The 18,504-nt window shown below is 58.0% G+C and overlaps 1 protein-coding gene across 6 annotated transcripts in view; it reads right to left on the bottom strand.

Moving 5' to 3' along the window:
- The window catches only part of CXXC5 (CXXC finger protein 5), a 33,686-nt gene extending 15,432 nt beyond the window's left edge, over nucleotides 1–18,254 (bottom strand). For 3 of the 6 annotated variants that reach the window (XM_074313615.1, XM_074313614.1, XM_074313613.1), the window contains exon 1: nucleotides 17,683–18,254. The gene's annotated coding sequence lies outside the window, so the exon portion shown is untranslated. The other 3 variants (XM_074313617.1, XM_019740306.2, XM_019740305.2) reach the window with 2 other exon arrangements.
- Nucleotides 18,255–18,504: the final 250 nt, after the last annotated feature.

The raw sequence follows: 18,504 nt of genomic DNA, 5'->3' as shown, positions 1-18,504 counted from the left end.
AAACCCAAGTCTAGGGGTCAGTCCTTGAAATAACTACAGACCATATCAGAGTGATGTGGGATGCAGTGCTGAGCTCAGCCGGCCCATGACGGTCACTTTTATTCTGAACCACTATGAGAAGGCCTACACAATTCACTGCAGGGCCCACTTGGGGCCTGGAGACATCCTGGAGATGAGAGAATGCACCAAACAAATCCGGGAGCGGATACTGTATGGACTGACTCCCCCTAGAGGCCTCAGGCTCTGGGCTGCTAGCTGTTGGCTCTTGGGTGCCTCACAAATATCACCTCCTCTTGTGTCCTTCAGGTCCTGTCTCAACCACGTCACCAGGTTCCTCTCCCCAAACCAGCTGGTATTCTCAGGCCCTGGAGCTAGCACAGTCCCATCAGCTCCCTGCTCTCCCACCCAGCCCGCTGCCAAGGCCAGAAGCTTCAAGCAGCCAGAGGTCCCTGTGTCTCAGCACAGCTCTCTGAGGGGTATATATGATCATCCCTGTTTCCCAGATGAGGAACATGATGCTCAAAGAAGCTAAGGGACCTGCCCAAGGCCACACAACCCAGGCCTAAACCTTCTGAAAGCCCATGTTCCTCACCTTGCTGGCCTCCTACATGCACACATGGTACCACAAATGTCTGAGAGTGGGGTGAGGGGAAGGAGACACAATGGTGCTGGGCTGCCAGGGTGGAGCGGTTTGGCCATGTTCTCTGGCTCCCTCCTTGGGGAACCGAGTCAATTTCAAGGCCCCTGTCACCCACACTTGGAAGGTGCTGCCTGTGGGAGCGTTCATCCTTTAGGAAGAAACCTAAGCTTTATATACGCCTTACTCCATCCTGCCGGAGGATACAGCTAAACGACTTGGGCAAGTCACAGCCTCTCTGAGCCTCAGTTGCTTCATCTGCACAATGGGCCCAATAATGTCCCTTGAGCACTTTGGAAAAGCCTATAGGTATAGGTTTAGAGGTTTTCCTTAAGAAAGGGGATTCGGAAGAACTGGATAAAACATTCAGTGGCCTGTGTTGGCTGGGGGCACTTCAGACACCGGGGTCAGTGTATACGGTAGAAGCTTGACAATGGCTTGTTGAACATACAAACACGTGGCTGAAGTCTCAGCAGGCCAAGTTCCTCTCAGCAAATGCAGCTGATAAACCCTTTCCAGGTGCCCCCTCTGGGTCAGGACACTGACCTACACTTTACTCCTCACCGTGCATCTGCTGTCTGTCCCAGGGCTGCCCCGCCAGGTCACTGGGGCCGCTGCTCCCCAGCCAGCCCAGGAAGCTGCATGTCTCTGGTGGGTCAGCACTGACGTCAGTAGGACCAGCTGGGCGTGGAGCCCGCCACCTCCGGAACCGCCAATTAATTAACTTTTTTGAATTAATTTCCCAAGCAAAATTCCGTAATTACATCTGTCTCAGTCAGTCCAAGATGGGCAGGCAAGAGGACCCCACAATGAGATGGAATGTGGGATGAAGGGGTGACCACACCAGCCCCAGGTCAGAGAGCCACTGGGGGTGGGGTTTCACCTCAGCAGGGTCCTTATGGATGCTGTCTGGGAGAGGAGGGGGCTGAGGAGTCAGAGACCCCCAGCCAGGAGGTGGGGGGCTCAGGGAGACAGACCCAGGCGGGCCCTGTTCCTCCTGCCCCCATTCCCAACCCCATGCCCCCAAACCACAGTGGGTCTTGGCAGGGCCCAGGAGCAGCACAGGCACTCGGCCGCGGCGTTCTAATTTCCCAAAGGGGCTGAGATTAATTAGCTCACACACAGACGCAGAGAGGGAGAGGAGAGTGGGAGCAGGGAAGGCAGTGTTAGGCGAGGAGCTGCCTGGTGCTCCCCCGTCTGCCCGCCTGCCCAGCAGGCAATCAGGCGGCCTTGACAGCCTGGGTGCTCTGAAGGTCAGTGGCCAAGCTGGCTGAGCCAGCAGATTGGCACTGTTTCCATCCCCAAATCCCTGAGACCAAGACTGGGTGGACCTCAACCAGGACAGGCTGGGGGAGGGGGCTTACACTGTCACCACCACCGACTGAGTCTGTGCCAGGTGCTCTGTCCACACCATCCCAAAGAGGCAGGCACCATGGTCCACCCATTACACAGAGGACACAGGTTCAGAGCCGAGAGGGGCAGGGAATGGTCAAAGTCATCCCAGTTGTGGATGGTGGAGGTGAGATGAAACTCCAGATTGGCCTAACCCTGGAGCCCACCCTGCTCTCCCCTGGATCCCGTAGCAGCATGACGGCTGCAGGAACCTAGGAGACCTGGGGATACCAGTCAAAGAGCATGTGGGTGTGTCTGTCTGACTTAACGCCTGCCTCAGAGAACAGGCAGGGCTGACTCAGTCATTTCACAGATGTGAAAGAAAGGGAAAGTTACTTGCCACACAGCACTGGGCCCCAAACCCAGAGTCTGTTTTTTTATTTGAGGCCAGCACCAACATAAGCCCAACTTACTGACCTTTAGTGACTGGGGGGACCCCAACCCAGGGCCAGACTGTGCCTGCTGCTCTCTCTTTGGCTAACAGATCGGGGAGAGGGTGGGTGGGTGGGTCCCTGTGTACAGAAAGGAAGGTATCTCCAGCTCAAGGACACTCTTTCAACAACTCCCTGCAGGGCTCCCCAGAAAGAGGAAAGGAGGCCCCAGGAAGGTGGGAGGTTGGGGGGTAGGGGATGGGGGCGGTGTGTGACCCTGACCGGGTGCTTAGGTGACCCTAACGACTGAGTTTCCCAGAACTTGTCTACGAGGAGATCCCTAAGGGGCAGTAATCTGCTCCCCAGAGCATCCCTGGCCCCCTACCCCACTCCCAGTGACCCACTTCCCCTGAAGAAGCCAAGGCCAACAGGACTCACCCTCCCCAGGCCTAAGGGGTCAGCAGCCCCAAGTCCCTTGCATCCAAATCTGAGGAGTACCCTGAGATAGCAGAGGTCCCCAGGAGAGTCACAGGGCTGGGCATAGGTGGGGAGGGGCTAGCCCAACCAGGAACATTACTCATTGTGTGTGACTATGGGGGATGGGTGGGAGCCCCCAGAGGTACAGTGCAGACCATGAAAGGGTCCACGTGGGTTCTGGGGTCAGGGTTACTCTCTCCCTCTGCAGAGTCCAGCCTAGGTGACTTCAGATCTTCTTGCTTGACCTTCTTGAGCCCATTCCCAGGTCTGTGACATGCATGCATGCGACCACCCCCATCAGGGTCCTAGAGTGGACATACGTGAAGTTCTCAGTGCAGGGCCAGCAGTAGGCGTTCAATAAATGATAGCTGTTGTTATTTTCACTGTCATCAACCAATATAAGAGTGAGTGTCAAGGACAGCTAAAGCCAGGAGTGTTGGGGAACCTAGGCTGTAACCCCAGTTCTGCCACCGTTTGCCTTTAAGTCTGAGCCCATCCCTTGTGCTTCAGTTTCCCCAGCCCCAAACAGTATTTATTCCCCCCTTGCCCTCTTACCTGCAATGACAGGGGAGATGAGCACACAGGAAGGGTCTGAAGGCTACAAGGATGGCAGCACTTAGGGGTCCAGGCTTGCACTCCCTTTTCTGGCCACAGGAAGAACCTACCTATACTTCCTGCCAACCTTTCCTCCTCGCTCCCTGGCTCCCCAGCCCTGCCTGCTCTCTGTCAGCACTTCAGTCTCCTAATAGTCCTGACAGCTCTTCCACACACATGTGTCAAGCTCCTCACTACCCTGCAAAGGCCCCATCTGCCACCTGGAAATCCCTGTTTGAGGCTAATTTGTGGCATCGCTGTGTGTTGGGGGTGGGGGATGGGGGGACAGAGAAAGTCTTGGCTCTGTTTCCTCTCATATTGTGAAGCCCCCAGGAATGTCCAGACACCCAAGAAGCCCAGGTTCCTCTGTTCTGGGTCCAACCCGTTCCCATCCCTCCCCGTCCCTGTGGCCCCAAGGTCAGCCTCTCCATTCCCACACTTCAACAACCATTCTGAGAACAGCTCTAGAGAAGGTGAAATCCAAGACATCCTAATTAAAGAGTATGTGTTGTGGGGTACCACTCCCAGGAAAATGCCAGCTTTAGTGGGGCAAACAGGTGGTGGGGGTGGGGTGGGGGTGGCGGGGAGGCTGATCCAGGTGTGACATGGTGAGAACCACACCCATCTACTTCAGGTCCTGCAGCTTTGAGACACAGAGATAATGCTCATACCCATTTTATAGATGGCGAAAGTGAGGCCAAAGAGGTTAGCAGACTGGCGCATGATTACATAGCACGCAGTGACCAAGACAGGTTTGGAGCCCAGGCCTGTCCAACTCCAGAGTCCATGGCTCAGGGGACATCCAGTCCTCCTGACTGGCCACTGCTGTTTGTTTTCCTCAGGAGGCTTGGGCCCCTCTTCCCTCCCTCTGTCCAGGCCTTTATGGGAGAGACCTGTGTGGCCAGGAGGTGGAAGCCAGCCTGAGCCCTAGACCTTATAGCCACCTGCCCCTTGGTCCCTGTTGGGCTGCCTCAGTCCCATGGGCCCAGAATGATCTGTAGTCTGGGTGTCAGGTGACTGTGTCCAAAGCCCTTCATGACCATGAAGCCATCCCCATCAGACTTAATTCTCTCATCTGAAAAATGGTATGTTGTTCAGTATACGAGAAATGGGTATGCCCCCAGTTCTGCCCAGTCCTAGGAAAGCAGGCCCTAGCCCCAATGGCAGCAGAAGCTTACAGGTATCCCGCTAGCCCAGCAGCCCAGCCCCTCCTTGTACTCAGGACAGCTCTGCACCATTTTGCAGGCCAGTAAGAACCAAGGGGAGGTAATGAGGAGCTTGGAAACCAAGAGGACAGAGGAAAGCGGGTGCCAGGGTGAGCAGACTCCTGGGGTACAACGCACCAAATCAAGGAGGTCTCATTCCTCCCACAATCTCTGGCACCCCCAATCTCCCAAGGACCGCACCCCAAGTGGGGGAAGCAGCTGGCCACTTGGCACTCCTGGAAATATCGATTTTTCCACAGCTTTCTTTCTCCAGGCTTTCCTCCTCCTAGCTCCTCTGTATCCCTCCAAATCTACCCACAACCCAACCTGCTCTGCCAGGGGCTAGGGTCCACACCCTGGAGGGCGGGTAGGTTTAAGTTCCATGCCTGATACTTGTGCGTCCTCCCCAAAGAGGGCCAGTCAGCCTGAAAAATGGGGGAAAACACCTCCTTTCTCATGCCCACCATACAGAACTCAGCTGCTTCTGCATGGACGAGGGTCAGGCCTCCTTTCTGTGAGCCTAAACCGGGGGCATTTGGGTGAGAGGAGCCCCAACTAGTTTGTGGGCATGTGCTCCTGACCCAACTCTGGCACCATCTGGGTGTGAGATGTGCCCTGAGGACGACTGCCTGAGCCTGTGACCGGAGAGGGCAGACACACAACTAACTGCCTTATGGAGCAGTGTGTGCGGTCTGCCCAGGGGCATAGCACACCCATGTGTGACTGTGTATGCTGATTTCTGACATATGTGCCAGTATGTGTACACATCAGAGGCTGGGGCTGTGAGTGTACCAGCATGTGTGCTTCTGGAGTGTTCATGACATAGGTGTTTAAGCCCATACCACGCATGTCAGTTGTGTGTGCAGGTCGTGTGGAACTACGTGTGCTGAGTGACTTGTGTCTGTCCCAAGTGTGTGACCCTGGGTGTGCCGCGTGGGGAGTGCGTGAGTATGCTCTGCCTGCCAGGCCGCAGGGCCTCGTGGGGCTGCTGGAGATGGGGTGACTCACGTCTCCTGAGCTCATCCCGCCGCCCGCCTGCCCAGCTCACCCTGCTCTGCTGGGCTCATGGCCGCCACTACAAGAGGTGGGGGTGCACAGGCAGACGCGGCAGGGAGGCTGGCTTGATAAATAACTTGCTGCTTCCCCAGGCCTCTGAGAAGAGGAGGCTGCATCATGAGGAGAAAAGGGGGAGTGGGGGGGGTTGGAGGCAGCCCTGGCCCCCCAGGCTCCGGCTGCCCTGGCCCCCACAGCCCAGGCTGCGGCTCCGGTTCCTGTTTCATCGAAACCTGAGCTGGGAAAAGCCTATCGGGTCATCTTGCCTGTCCCGACGGCCGCCAGGCCCAGGCAAGCTGCCCCTCAGGGGACAAGCCCGCAGCCTGGCCGCCCAGGCAGTAGGTGGGTGGGTGGGGGGAGGATATTTCTGTCCAGACTAAATGCAGCTCCAGGCCTCTGTCTGCACCCCCACCACCAACAGCTGCTCCCAGGGGCCCTCTGGCTCTGCAGGACTGACTAAATATAGCCCCCCACCCCGGCAAACCCCCAATGTTCACCTCTTCCCATTGGCTCCACCCACATGAGGGTAGGCAGAAGGCTGGGGAGTCCACTGTGTGACCTTGGGCCAGTGTTTCCCCTCTCTGGGCTCTCAGCTACGAAACACCAAGTATTCCTCAGTTCTAGGCCCCGACCTGCCTAACAGGCACTACTGGAAAGCAGACCACAAAGGTAACTAGATTGGGGTCTTTGTCCAGGGAGATAAGGACTGAGGTTCCCTCGTCCAAAGTGACTACAACCTGCTTCAGCAAAATAATAACTGGGGGAGCCCCTCCCCAACAGCCCAAGTACCTTTAGGCTTATAAACATGGCCCCCTCCACCCTGCCTGTTCCTTGCCCAAGCTGGGTAATACCAGGCTCCTCCAATCTGCCCCAGTCAGACCCTGGCCAGGAAACAAGTTGTGCCAGGCTTGGGGTGGGGGTTGGGGGGACACGGGAGCAAGACAGCTGCTATTTCCTGGACGCCACAGTCGGGCACAACCCGGATTCCTGCCTGGCTCCACACTCTGACAGACAGCCTCTCCCAGGTTCCAGCCCTCAACGGGGCACTCCCGACCCCAGTGTCATCAGACCCCAGCCAGGGTCATAGCCCCACTCCCCATACTGTACTGGTACAGGCAAGAAGGGATATACTGTCTGGGCTGGGAGAACAGTGGTCTCTGCAGGGTTCAACAGGCGGGGGAGGCAGCCCAGCTCCCCACCGCCCACTTGCCCACCCACCAGGCTGCTTCCCCCAGCCCCACACGCACCAAATTCCCCACATGCCTGTCTGTCTCTGACAGCTCGTGCAAATACTTGGCTGCATGGGCACCCGCTGTTCTGAGCCCGCTGTGCCTCCTCCTCCCCTGCCTTCCCCGGGGGGCTCTGCAGACGCAGCCAGAGATGGGAGGGGGCCAGAGCCACGAAGCTTGGTGGGCAGTGGGGGGGAGCAAAGGCAGGAGGGACCAGTCTCAATTCCGAAGCACCAGCCCAGGCCCCCAGGCCGGGGGGACCGAGGGACCTAGGAAGCTACTGTGAGCCAGCTCTGGCTGGGAGGCAGCTGCTGACGCCCCCGCTGCCCCCCGGAACCTCCCAGGAGGACCTTCCGGCGGCCTCCCACTCGCCTCTGCCGATGAAACAGCATCTGCCACCCCCTCAGCGGCAGCTCAGGACAGGGCAGGGGGCACCACGAGGCCCCTGGGGAAGGCTCTGAAATCTGGACTCTGGCCTGGACCCTCCTGGAACCCCAGCCCCAACCATCGGCTCAGCCTCAGAGCATGAGAGTAAGGGGTACGTCCCCTCCCTGCCCCGGTGTGAGGGGCACACCTGCCCAGCTGCCAGGCCTGGGATGTCTCCACTTAGTCTGGCTGGGGGGCCTTGTTTGCCAACAGCTACCCTCCTTCCTGCGTGCCTTGCCTCCCTTCCAGACCAGTGGAGGAAACACTTCCTGAGAACGGCTGGGATTTTCTGCTGGACAATGCCTGACTGACCAGCTTCTTATCTGCCCCCACCTCATTCTTTCTCCCAGAGTCACCCCTTCAGCGAAATCACACTCCGACCTCATGTCTGCAGCCAAGGAGCCCCCCTTCCTGACTTACCACTCTGCCACTTGCTTCGACATTCCCAGTATCCACTGTACCCAGTACATATCCAGGCGCAGAGTTGACCCTGAATGAATCACCTCATGAAATAACACCCTCCATTTTACAGAGGGGTACATTGTGGTCAGGAGAGAGCCCAGAGAGCTAGACCTCCCATCCACTGCTCTCTCTTCCTGAAGGAGACTCTGACTAGGTCCCTTCTCTATCCATTTACCCTCCACCACACTTTTTGCCCCAGCAACCAATTCAGCCCTCCTAGGCTACTGGAGGCATTAGGCGGACTCCAAGCAGGGCTTTTCTCAGTCCTTTGGGTCCAAATGTCCACCTGGCTATCCCAGACTATGCTCTCAACACTCCCACAGCGTGACAACGGTCTTGAAAAATATCCCAATTGTTTGTCTTTGTGACACTAGACTATGGAGTAGAGCCTCCTCTCCCCATTGCACAGATGGGGCTGCTGAGGCCCCCAGGGGAGGGGGGAGCTGCAGGCGATCGTGAATCAGAGGGGGAGCTGGGAAGCAGCCTGGCCCTGCCGGCTGTCGCTGGAACCAACAGCCTGCATTTCCTCCTTATACTGGTGCCTCAGGAAGCGTGGGCATTGGGCAGGCGGGCACCCCGAGAGGACCCCTCCTGTGCCTGCAGGCCAGCCACATCCCCTTGCTGCCTCACTCGGCCCACAGAACCCACTCCCACTCCGGCTAAATCACCAAAGAGCAGTAGACCAGTGGTAGAACTGGGTTTCTGGCTCAGGTATGTACTCATGTCACCTGAGGGTACCACAAGGAGGCCCCTCCCCTCAGATCCTCAATGTCCCCTGCCGTGGAACACAATTGAAACATGACCATTCACACTCGCTCCAGCAGTAAAACCCTTGGTTCTGTGATTCTAGAATCCCAAAAGCATAGGAATCCTGACTTGAGAATCTCTCTGCTCCAAGTACTCTATAATTCTAGACTCCTGTGACTAAAAATTCTAGGCCACCAAGATCTGACACTCCAGGAAGAAAGGGGGCCAAGTCCACCCTCATTTCCTGCTATGGGTCCAGCTAATCAATTTCCCATCTAGCTTTGGGGGAAGTGAGGGGCTGGATCTCTCCCACCAGGGTCAACAGGAACTGGACGTGAGGACTGGGGTGGGGGGCGGCGGTGCTGGGAATAGAGCTGGCTTAGTCCTGCAGGACAGGCCAGCTCCTCCTCAGGGCACCACAGCCATTGATGCTACAGATGTCAGGAAGCTCAGCCCTCACCAGAGCAAGAGGGGGTAGCTAAAGGTTTGTCAGCCTGCACCCCCACCCTGCAGCTCAGAGGGAGGACGGGCGTCAGGTCAGGGCTGGTCTCTCTGCTTCTCAGGTTCCAAGCTAAGCTCCACGCTTCATCTTCCTGTCTTCACCACCCACTGCTTCCTCCTTTCCACCAGTCCCCTCACCTCTCAGGCACCCAGGCCAGCCCCAGCCTAGGCCAGCTGGCAGCTAGCCAGGGCAAGGCTCCCAAGCCTATTCCATAGATGGAAAAACTGAGGTCCAGGGAGATGATGTGACCTGCCTCGAGGGCTCAACCCGAGCAACCTTTTGGTCTCTGGCCACATGTCTCAGCCCTGTCCCCCACCTCACTTCCTAGGATCCTCTACAGAAGCAGTGGATTTCTACATACCAGTCTGATCACAAGCACGCCCCCCCCCTCCCACCCATTCCCATAGCTAATCATCTGGTCATTCATTAATTCCTTCTTTCATTCATCCAACTGGTTAGTCAGCACATCTCCCCAGGAACCTTGACAGGGGTATGGGGGCCTGAAGAAGGAGAGTAAAGTCTGTAGTCAACAATCATTTGGGGAGTTGCTGCTGTGTGCCAGGCAGTGTGGAAGGTGCAGGGAAAACCTGCACGATGGATGTCCTCATGGTGTTCACAGCCAGGAAGGGGCTCTGCCAGGACTCAACCTCACTTGTCAGCTGCAAGTCCTGGCGCAAGTCACAAACTCTCCAGTCCCAGTTTCCTCATCTGTATATGGGGATGTTAACAGCACCCAACTCACTGGGATACTGTGAGAATTAAAGGAAGCGAAGGCTAGAAACAGTGCCAGTTAGCCATTGCCATTGTTACAACAACTTATTACTATTTATTATTATCATTATTATAATAATCGGGGGACAGCAATTGATTAGAGCAGCTGTTAGAGCTCTTCAAACACTTGGCTGGTGCCAGGCACCGGGGGTACAGGAAGGAATCACTGCCACATCCCATTGCAAAGCTGGCAAGGAGCAGGCTCAAAGAATCCCATATGCATCTGATGAATGAGGGAGTCACTGACAGGAGGCATGGCCCTACCTCCACGGAAGGTACACTCTAGCATGTGCTCGTGCACGTTGCACATGTATGTGCAAACACTTAAGTGTGCACATGTGGGACCTGGGAGGTCCAGCAGAGGGCAAGTTATGTGGGAGTGGGGCAGCAGTACAGGGAACACAGCTGCTCAGGCTGGGTGAGGCCCCCACCCAGGCCCCGCCCTGCCCCAACCCCAGCGCTGCCAGTGATCACAGCAGAGCTGAGGGGATGTGGCAAGAGCAAGGACCAGGCCCGGTGGGGAGAGGCCCGGAAGGATGCTTTACATAGTTCTGGCCACCAGATTACAGGCCTGGGCTAGGCCCCTGGGTGGGGGGTGGGGACCACCAGGTGCTACCCCACACAAATCAGGCCCTAGAGCCTACACTTTAGGCCTGTACTGGCACCACAGGAGTGCTCCTGCTGGCAGGCTGGGCAGGTCCGAGGAGGTCAGAAGAGGTCACAGGGAAGGGAGGGAACAGGGGGCCCAAGGACTATGTGGGGGTCTGCTGGACAGGGGAGGGTGGGTATCGGGCTCCCCTGGGGCCACCAGGCAGGCCTGGCTCTGCCCTGCTGGGGCCAGCAGCTGGAGGGGAGTAAATATAGCGCGGGGCGTCCCGGCCACATTCCTGGGAGGCCAGCACGGCCTGCCTGCCCGCTGCTCTAGGCAGAGCACAGCAGCCAGGGCCCAGAACTGCCACTGCCCTCTTCCCAAACAAACAGAAAAATAAATAAAACCAGCTCTCACGGCCAGCACAGCTGGGAGGAGGGGGCAGGAAGGGGTGGACCCAGGAGGGGGGCAGGCAGGCGGACCAGTTGCCACGGTTTCTGTTCCTCTCTGTTCCGCTGGGAAGGAGGAGGCCAACAAAAGAGGAAAATGGAGGAAAAGGGCAAAGAGATGGTCAGAGATGTGAGAGAACGGGTATGAGAGATGGAGGGTATGACAAGTAGAGGTGTCAGACAGACAGGTCAGGAGGGACAGGGAAGATGTCAGGGCCAGTTGGAGGAAGGCAGAGGCAGCCTCGGGTCAGTAATTCAGCAATTCAGCGGCAGGCAGACAAAGGGGGCCTGTGGACTGGGGTAGGGGGCCGGCTCTAAGGGCCATGAAATATTAAAGAGCCTAGGCCAATGAGTGACAGAGGTCATAGAAATACGGAGACTAGTCAGGGAGATACCCTGACTAGTCAGGGGGACCCTGCCTCTGCCCCCCCCCCCAACAGCCAGTCCCTCTCCACCACCTCCAGCAGAGCCAGTCTCCCCAGCTTTTCTCCTGCTGTGGCTCCTTTCTGTCTTTCCACCCATAAAGAGGACAAGCTGAGAGTGGGAGGGGCCGTGGGGATTAGTGGTGGCAGGGGACCTTTGCAGTTCCCTTTTCTCTCTGGCTGATCTGTGCGCAGCCAGCCTTCCAAAGCTGCCAGCCACCCTAGCAAGAAGGCCAGGAGGCCTGTCAGCATGGCCACTGCCACAGTGCCTCCTGGGGAAGAAGGGGGTAGACTTCCAGCTTCTCCTTTCCGGAAAAAATCAGCCAAGCCACCACTTTCCACAGAGACCAGCAGGGAGGGAAGGCCATGCCTCAAAGCTCAGATGAGCTGGTAAACAAGCAAGCAAGCCATCAGGCCATCCCTTAGCTCCCCCACCCCACCCAGGCCCATTACCAGCCTCATGACCTTGGTCAGTCAGTCCCCTTGTCCCTGAGCCTGTGTCTTCACCAGCCCCACCCCACCCAGGAAAGAAAGAAGGCAAGTAATATGCTGAAAACCTGCTGGGGCGGCTGGGACCAAGCACCTGCCTGCAGACAACACTCCCATAGCCCTGTGAGGTCAGGGCTATTATCAGTCCCATTTTACAGATGGGGAAGAGAAACTCAGAGAGGCAGGGTGATACACCCAAGGGCGCACACCTGATGATTAGCAGCATGGAGACAGAAACACTAAGTGTGAGCCACATGTTCTTTTCTTCCTTTTCACTGGGGGACATGAAGTCCTTGTCACCATAAAAGCCAACTTTTATTGAATGCTGACTATGGGTTAGCCACTAGTGATAGACACTGCATAACCATCCCTGTGTCCATCTGAAAATGGCTTTATGGGGCAGGCATTCTTATTATCCCATTTCAGGGATAAGGAATCTGAGGATCACAGAGAGGACACAGCTCGCCCAAAGGTCAAGGTCATACATTCAGCTAGACAGTGACATACATCGTCAGGATTTGGAGCCAGGTCTGACTCCAGAGCCGGTGCTCAAACACACCTGTGTGGGTGAGGTAAAGGGAGGGAGTTAGGAGGACCCAGTAGAGGGGAATTCAGTGGTCCTACTGACACCATGAAAAGGTCAAAAACAAGGTCACAATTGCTGTGCTAGAGGATGGCCAGCAGCTGCTCTGGGAACAAGAGACCCTGTGGGAGTTGGGAGTGAGGGCACTGCCCAGGGGCCTAGCCAGAGTGATCTGCCTGATTTACCTAGAGCCTGGGTACCAGATAACACAAACCCCCTCCCCCAGCGTGGGGATACTAAGGCTAGTCCTAAAAGGGACAGCAGAGCCTGCCCAGTTGGCCCCCAGGGTTCCAACCTGCACTGCAGGGCCAGTATGCCAGGAACTAATCTCACCTTCCCAAGAGCCCCTAGTGCTGGCGGAAGGGGGGGGCAGGATTCCCTCCCTCCCTTCCAGGCCCTTCAGGCCCAGAGGGAGGCCAGCATCAGAGGCAGGAAATGAAGAAGAATTTGCGATCTAATTGAGCTGGCGGGGGATTAGGCGGCAGAATGCAATTACAGGGGCTGGAGCGGGGCCAGGGGCACTGACACCCTGAGATGTGGCCTGGCCCAGGTGACTGGGCCTAGCCAGTCTCTGGCCAGAGACACCCCACTGGGAGGGTGGAGGAGGATGGTAGACCGGGACTGGGGGCATAGCACACAGAGGACTGCAGGGTCCAACTCCATGTAACACCCGGATGCAAGTTTTCCTGGGAATTCTATCCCAGGAAGAGCCCTGTGGACTCTCACACAGGAAGCAGGCAGATAGAAAACACACTCTAACAGGTTCTGCTCATGCATGTACACACGTGTTCATGTGCCCAGGAAAGCCCCACATATCCACGTTCACTTGCACGGGGACAGATTCCCAACCAGCAGACACAGAGCTCTGGCCCTTTGCTGCCACCAGCTATACCAAAGTGGGGGGGGGGGTTTCAAATCAAAACAAACAAAAAAAATACACCCATGACCTTAAAATCCTTTTATTCCCGTAATCACAGGCTGCCATCGCCGTGGATACGCGCTGTCACCCTGGCCCCAGCCTGTCTCCCTCCACGGCTTCCAAAACTCCCAGCAGGCAGGCAGACGGGGAGGCTGCCCAGTTACTGCCAGAGAGGGCAGGGGAGGGGAAGGACCAGGTGGGAAAGGTTCGATGCTACACACAATCACACTCAGGGTCTCAACCAGGGAGGGAGAAACTCAGAAAGACAGACTGGCAAACAGTGATAGAGAGAGAGAAAGGAACACAGACACCAGCTACCAAAGACGGACACAGACCACTGCCCGCACAGCTCAGACATGCCCACTCCCAGGTTCACACACACTTTCCTAATTCAGATGCACCACTCAGGGAGCGCCAGACATTCCCAGATTATACAAAACACAGATATACACATATCACGAACATACACTCTACAAAATTTTAAGCATAAAGAACTCAGAACATACATATTCCCGATTTACAGGGACAAATCCAACTTCAGATATACACGCTCAGATTCATACCCATGTACATATGCAATGCAGACACACGCAACTCCTAGATTCACAGATACACATGCTCAGACTCCCACACCCCAAGAGAGACACACATTCAACACACAGGTTCACAGATATACAAGTCCTGAGTCATAAGCACACACACTGCCCAGATTCCCACATCCCAGGCCAACAGACTAAACCCACACAACCTCATCTAGCAGCTGCCCCCTTTGGCTTTAGGGGGCAGGTGAAATGGTTAGCGATTCCTGGGTCTTGAGGGGGGCAGTTCTTTCTCATTGCCTGCAGCCTGGGAGGTGGGCTACCAGTTGGGGGGAATAAAAGGGGAAGTAAGAGAAAGGAAAAACAAAACAAAAACAAAAAAAAAACTTGAGTGGGATATTCTTGTTGGGCAGTAGCGCGTGAGTAACTGGGGAGGCTTTTTGTGGTCTGGTGCGTTCCAGCTATGAGTGAGAGTTTAACTATTAATACACTTAATCAAGGACACTTCACACACACACATACAGGCTAAGGGGATAGAATGAGACCAGACCAGGTGATGAGGGTAAGAGAGGGAGAGCCTCAGAAAAGAAAAAAATGGAAAAGCCCCAATCAGGGCCCCCAGGAGGCAGGGAAAAGGCGGAGCTTCCACCCTGGGCCTGCCTCCAGAGCAGGGGCGGAGTCAGTGATCATTTCTGCACCGCCAGAAGGGTGGGGCCTGACACACAGTAGGTGTTCAATAAACAGACATAGGGCCAATGAATGAACACGTTAATTACATATAGAGTGGGTACTAACAGTAACAAGAATAAGTGAGCCCTGCCCCATCCTTGGCCAATTAAGGCATGCTCCAGAGCACCACACTTGGGGAATTCTGACTTCATGGTCACCCCTCCAGACAGGGGCTCTAGGACAGCAGGCTTAGGTCTGGTTTATCAGTATCCCCCATTCCTCCACCCAATCTCGTACCCTGGAAAGTCAGCTGACTTCCCAAGGTGACCCCCATCATCATTCTACCCTCCCATAATAAATAGGTGGGGTCCTAGAGAAAGTGGGGTATTTAATTCCCACCCACACTCTCCTATGAGACTCAGTTTCACATCTGCCAAATGGGTGGGAGGCAGGCAAAAAGCTGGAAAGAGGCAGCACGAATAGGGGGTCACAGTGGGAGCCCACAGAACATAGGCCTGTGCTGGCCTGGGCCCTGAATGCAGAATCCTCCCCTCCCTTCCCCCACCCAGCCCAGCCCAGCCCAGCCGGGTGGACATTCCAGGCCTCACGTGATATAGACAAGGCCGCTGGCCCACGGGTAAGTCAACAGGCTCTGTCGGGGGAGAGATAGGAGGCCCGGGCCAGGGTCACCTGCTGAGCCGAGAAAACAGCCGGTCCCAAATACACATACATAAATAAGGCGCCAACGACAGCCAGCCAGCCAGCCAGCCAGCCAGTCAGCCAGCCAGCCAGGCAGCCAAGGGTCTGTCTTCTGCAGAGGAACCTCTGCCCCCACCTTGGAAAGAGGTGGCATGGGGGAGGGAGATGCAAGGCTGGTTAGGGGCTTCCCAGAAGGCTTCAGCCCTGGCCAGGATTGGGGGGTGGGAGGTAGGAGCTTCTACCAAGACAAGATCTCGAGGGCTGGACTCAGAGACCAACCTCCCTCAGCTGTTCCCACCTCTCTTCCCAGGGCAAAAATCACCCCTCTCCCCCCCCCCCAAGGAGAGAACAATTTCCGTTCTGGGAGGGGGGTGACAGCTGCAGAGCGGGCCACTACCCCCCCACACACAGCTCTTGCTTGAGTCTCATCCAGGGAAACTGCTAAATCAACACTACGCAGTTGTAGGTAATGCTGGCCTCAGTCTCTCCGCATCGCTTCAAAAAGGGGTTTGGGAGGCTTCGGGTCCCAGTTCCTGGGTTTCCCATGGCGGTTGGAACCCAGGGTAACCGCGTTCTTTCGGGAGGACGATCAGGGCAAGCTGAGGCCAGTACGCCCCCTAAAAACGTCTAATTTAAATGCTCTCAGTTGCACTGACAGACACCACCGCCCCCGCGGGCCAGGGCAGCTGAGGTGGCGCCGGGCGTTCAAATAGCGCTCCAAACAAGTCCGCAGCGACCGCGCACGCAGCCCCCGCCAGGCGGCCCCAGCGGAAAACTTGAAAGGGACTCTGTTTGCTGGCCGCCCTGGGGCGGCTCGGGCGGGGGCGAGGGCCGAACGATCACACATGCCCCCCTCCCTGGCGCTTCCTGCGCAAATGCAGGCGGGGGTGGGGTGGGGGAGCAGAGCCGGCCACAAAACCTAGGACTCGCAACAGCGCCCGCTGCGCTAGGAAAGGCGGAGGTCTAGAGGTTGGCTCGCCGGACCACCTCCTGCAGCCCCCCAAATCCGAAGACGCGACTCTCAGACCACCCCGGGTCCAGGGGGCAAAGTAGAGAGTGGTTGCTAACCCTATAGAGCCCTGTCGCAGGAGACAGGAGGAGAGAGTGGGTCTTTCCGGATGAGTCTGTACAGACCCCCCACCCCCACCCCCAATCTGCCGGTGCCTTCTTGCAGCCCGTGGCACCAGCCCAACTCTGCGCACCCCTTCCGACTCCTGAAGGGAAAAAAAAAAATGCGATCTTGCTCCCTCATTGGGCGCCTCAGGCTCTTCTGACAGGTCCCGGAGGCGGCCCCCCATTTAAAAACTGGAGTCACTCACTTTCGGTCGATCCTACAAATAAACAAAGCCAGGCGCACCCCGCGCTCCCCGCCGGAAAGCAGCCCATTCTGGGCGAGGACAACTTCCCCCAGCAAGAAAATTAACACATTCTTCTCGCGGCGGTTCGGCCCCTCGCTCTGGGGAACCCAGGGGGAAGAAGGGAATTGGGGCCGAACTTCATGGGTAAATGTGGGGCCAGAGCCGCGAGGAGGACGCCTGGGACACCCGCTTCCCACAGCTCCGCAGCTAGAGGAACACCCCCATTCTCCCTCCCGGGCTTTGCACGCTGTTTGGCTACGCGGGGCTCGGGAGACAGCCTGAAAGACCCCCCAAGGCTGAGGAGGAAAGGAGAGAGAGGCCGCGGGGCGTGTGGAGGGGGGCCGTGGTAGTTTGATGGGGGAAAAAAGGTCAAACTTGATCAGCCCGCCAGGCACCCAGCGGGCAGCGGGGGCGAAGAGCCGGAGGGAAAAATGTAGAAGTGGTCGTCGCCCCCTCCAAGTGGAGGGGGAGACTCAGCCACGCGTGGTCCAGGGCACTCAGAGCAGTTACCGTCGCCAAAACATTGGGCTGCGAATGGGGTCTGATGGGGGGAGTGCGCGCCGGGGATCTCCAATCAGCCGCCCCCGCAGGCGGAGCGCCCGCCCAACACCGAGATGTGAGGACCCGGGCTCCCGCCACCCTAGCGCCCTACAGCTCGAGTACTTGGGGAGGAGACGGTACCCCGCAAAGAGTGCCCCAGTCCCAATCTACGGCGCTCAACCCGCAGTCCCCGATCCTAAAACCCCTCTTTTTGTCTGAACTCAGTGATCTGAGACCGAGCCGACTGCGGCTTGGGGAGGCTTGGGTACAGCAGCGGCCACCGAGCGATCACCGGAGCGAAGACTCCCAGTCTCCGGAGCTCCGGAGGCTGAGGCTGCGGGCGTCCCCCGCCCCTCCCAACAAGGACCCCTCCTTCCCAGTCCCTGGCTCTCCGCACCTGAACTTCGGGGGAGCCCGCGCCGCCAAACTTTCCGCCGACTTGCAGCGAACTCCGGCCCCGGCCGCGCATCGGGCCCCGGGGGAGGAGAGGGAGGTAGGCGGGGAAGGGGAGGGGGCCGGCCTCCGGGGGGGTCGGGGGAGGGCCGTGGCCCGACACCTACCGGCTCTGAGTCGTCCTAGCCGTCACCGCCGCCGCCGCCGTGAGGCCGAGGGGGAGGGGCGGGGCGGGGAGCTGCGCTCCGCTCAGGGCACCGCCGCCGCCGCGCGCTCCGCTTCAGCCGCGCCGCCCGCCGTGCTCGGGTCCGGATCCGGAGTCACGCCGCCGCGGCTGGCCCGAGGCGGGGAGGGGGGGGAGCCTGCAGCACCTGCCCCTCCTCCCCCTCCCCGCGGCCCAAATTAAAAAACAACAAAAAGCAACTAATCACCCCCGAGCGGAGCGCGGCGCGGCGGGCGGAGGGCGCAGCGTGAGGCGCCCGGACTCAGCAGGCGGCGCGCATGGCTGGGCGCGGACTGGGCAGGGCTAGGACGCGGGGCCCGGCTTCGGGGGGCAAGGTTCGGCCGCTCTTCTTGCTAGGCTCGGGCGCCTGCTCTCGCCGCCGCCGCCGCCTCTGCTGCCGCCAGTGCTGCCGCCTCTACATCCCAGCTCAGGCTCCGCCGCCTCTGCCGCCGCCGCCGCGCGCCCGCCCGGGCAGGAGCTCTGAACGCTGCCCGGGGGCTGCTGGCAAAACCCGGACCGGACTCGCCGCTCCCTCCTCCTCCTCCCCCCCCCCCGCCCTCCACCTCGGCTCCCCTCCCTCCTCCCTCCGCCTCCCAGCGCAGCTCTGGCCACTTGGACGCCGCAGGCTCTGAGGCCGGAGCCGCAGCCACTGCGCCTCCAGCTCCCCGCGCTCTGATGAGGTCGGCCAGGCTCAGCTCCCCAGCGCGCCTCGTTTACCTCTTTTCCCGCAACTTTACAAAAAAAATAAGAGGACCTTCCCCGTTTT

This window comes from Rhinolophus sinicus, linkage group LG10 (genome assembly GCF_036562045.2).
Source record: "Rhinolophus sinicus isolate RSC01 linkage group LG10, ASM3656204v1, whole genome shotgun sequence".
Taxonomy (NCBI): Eukaryota; Metazoa; Chordata; class Mammalia; order Chiroptera; family Rhinolophidae; genus Rhinolophus; species Rhinolophus sinicus.
The sequence above is the reverse complement of the archived record's forward strand: the minus strand, read 5'-3'. Positions and strand labels throughout refer to the sequence as shown.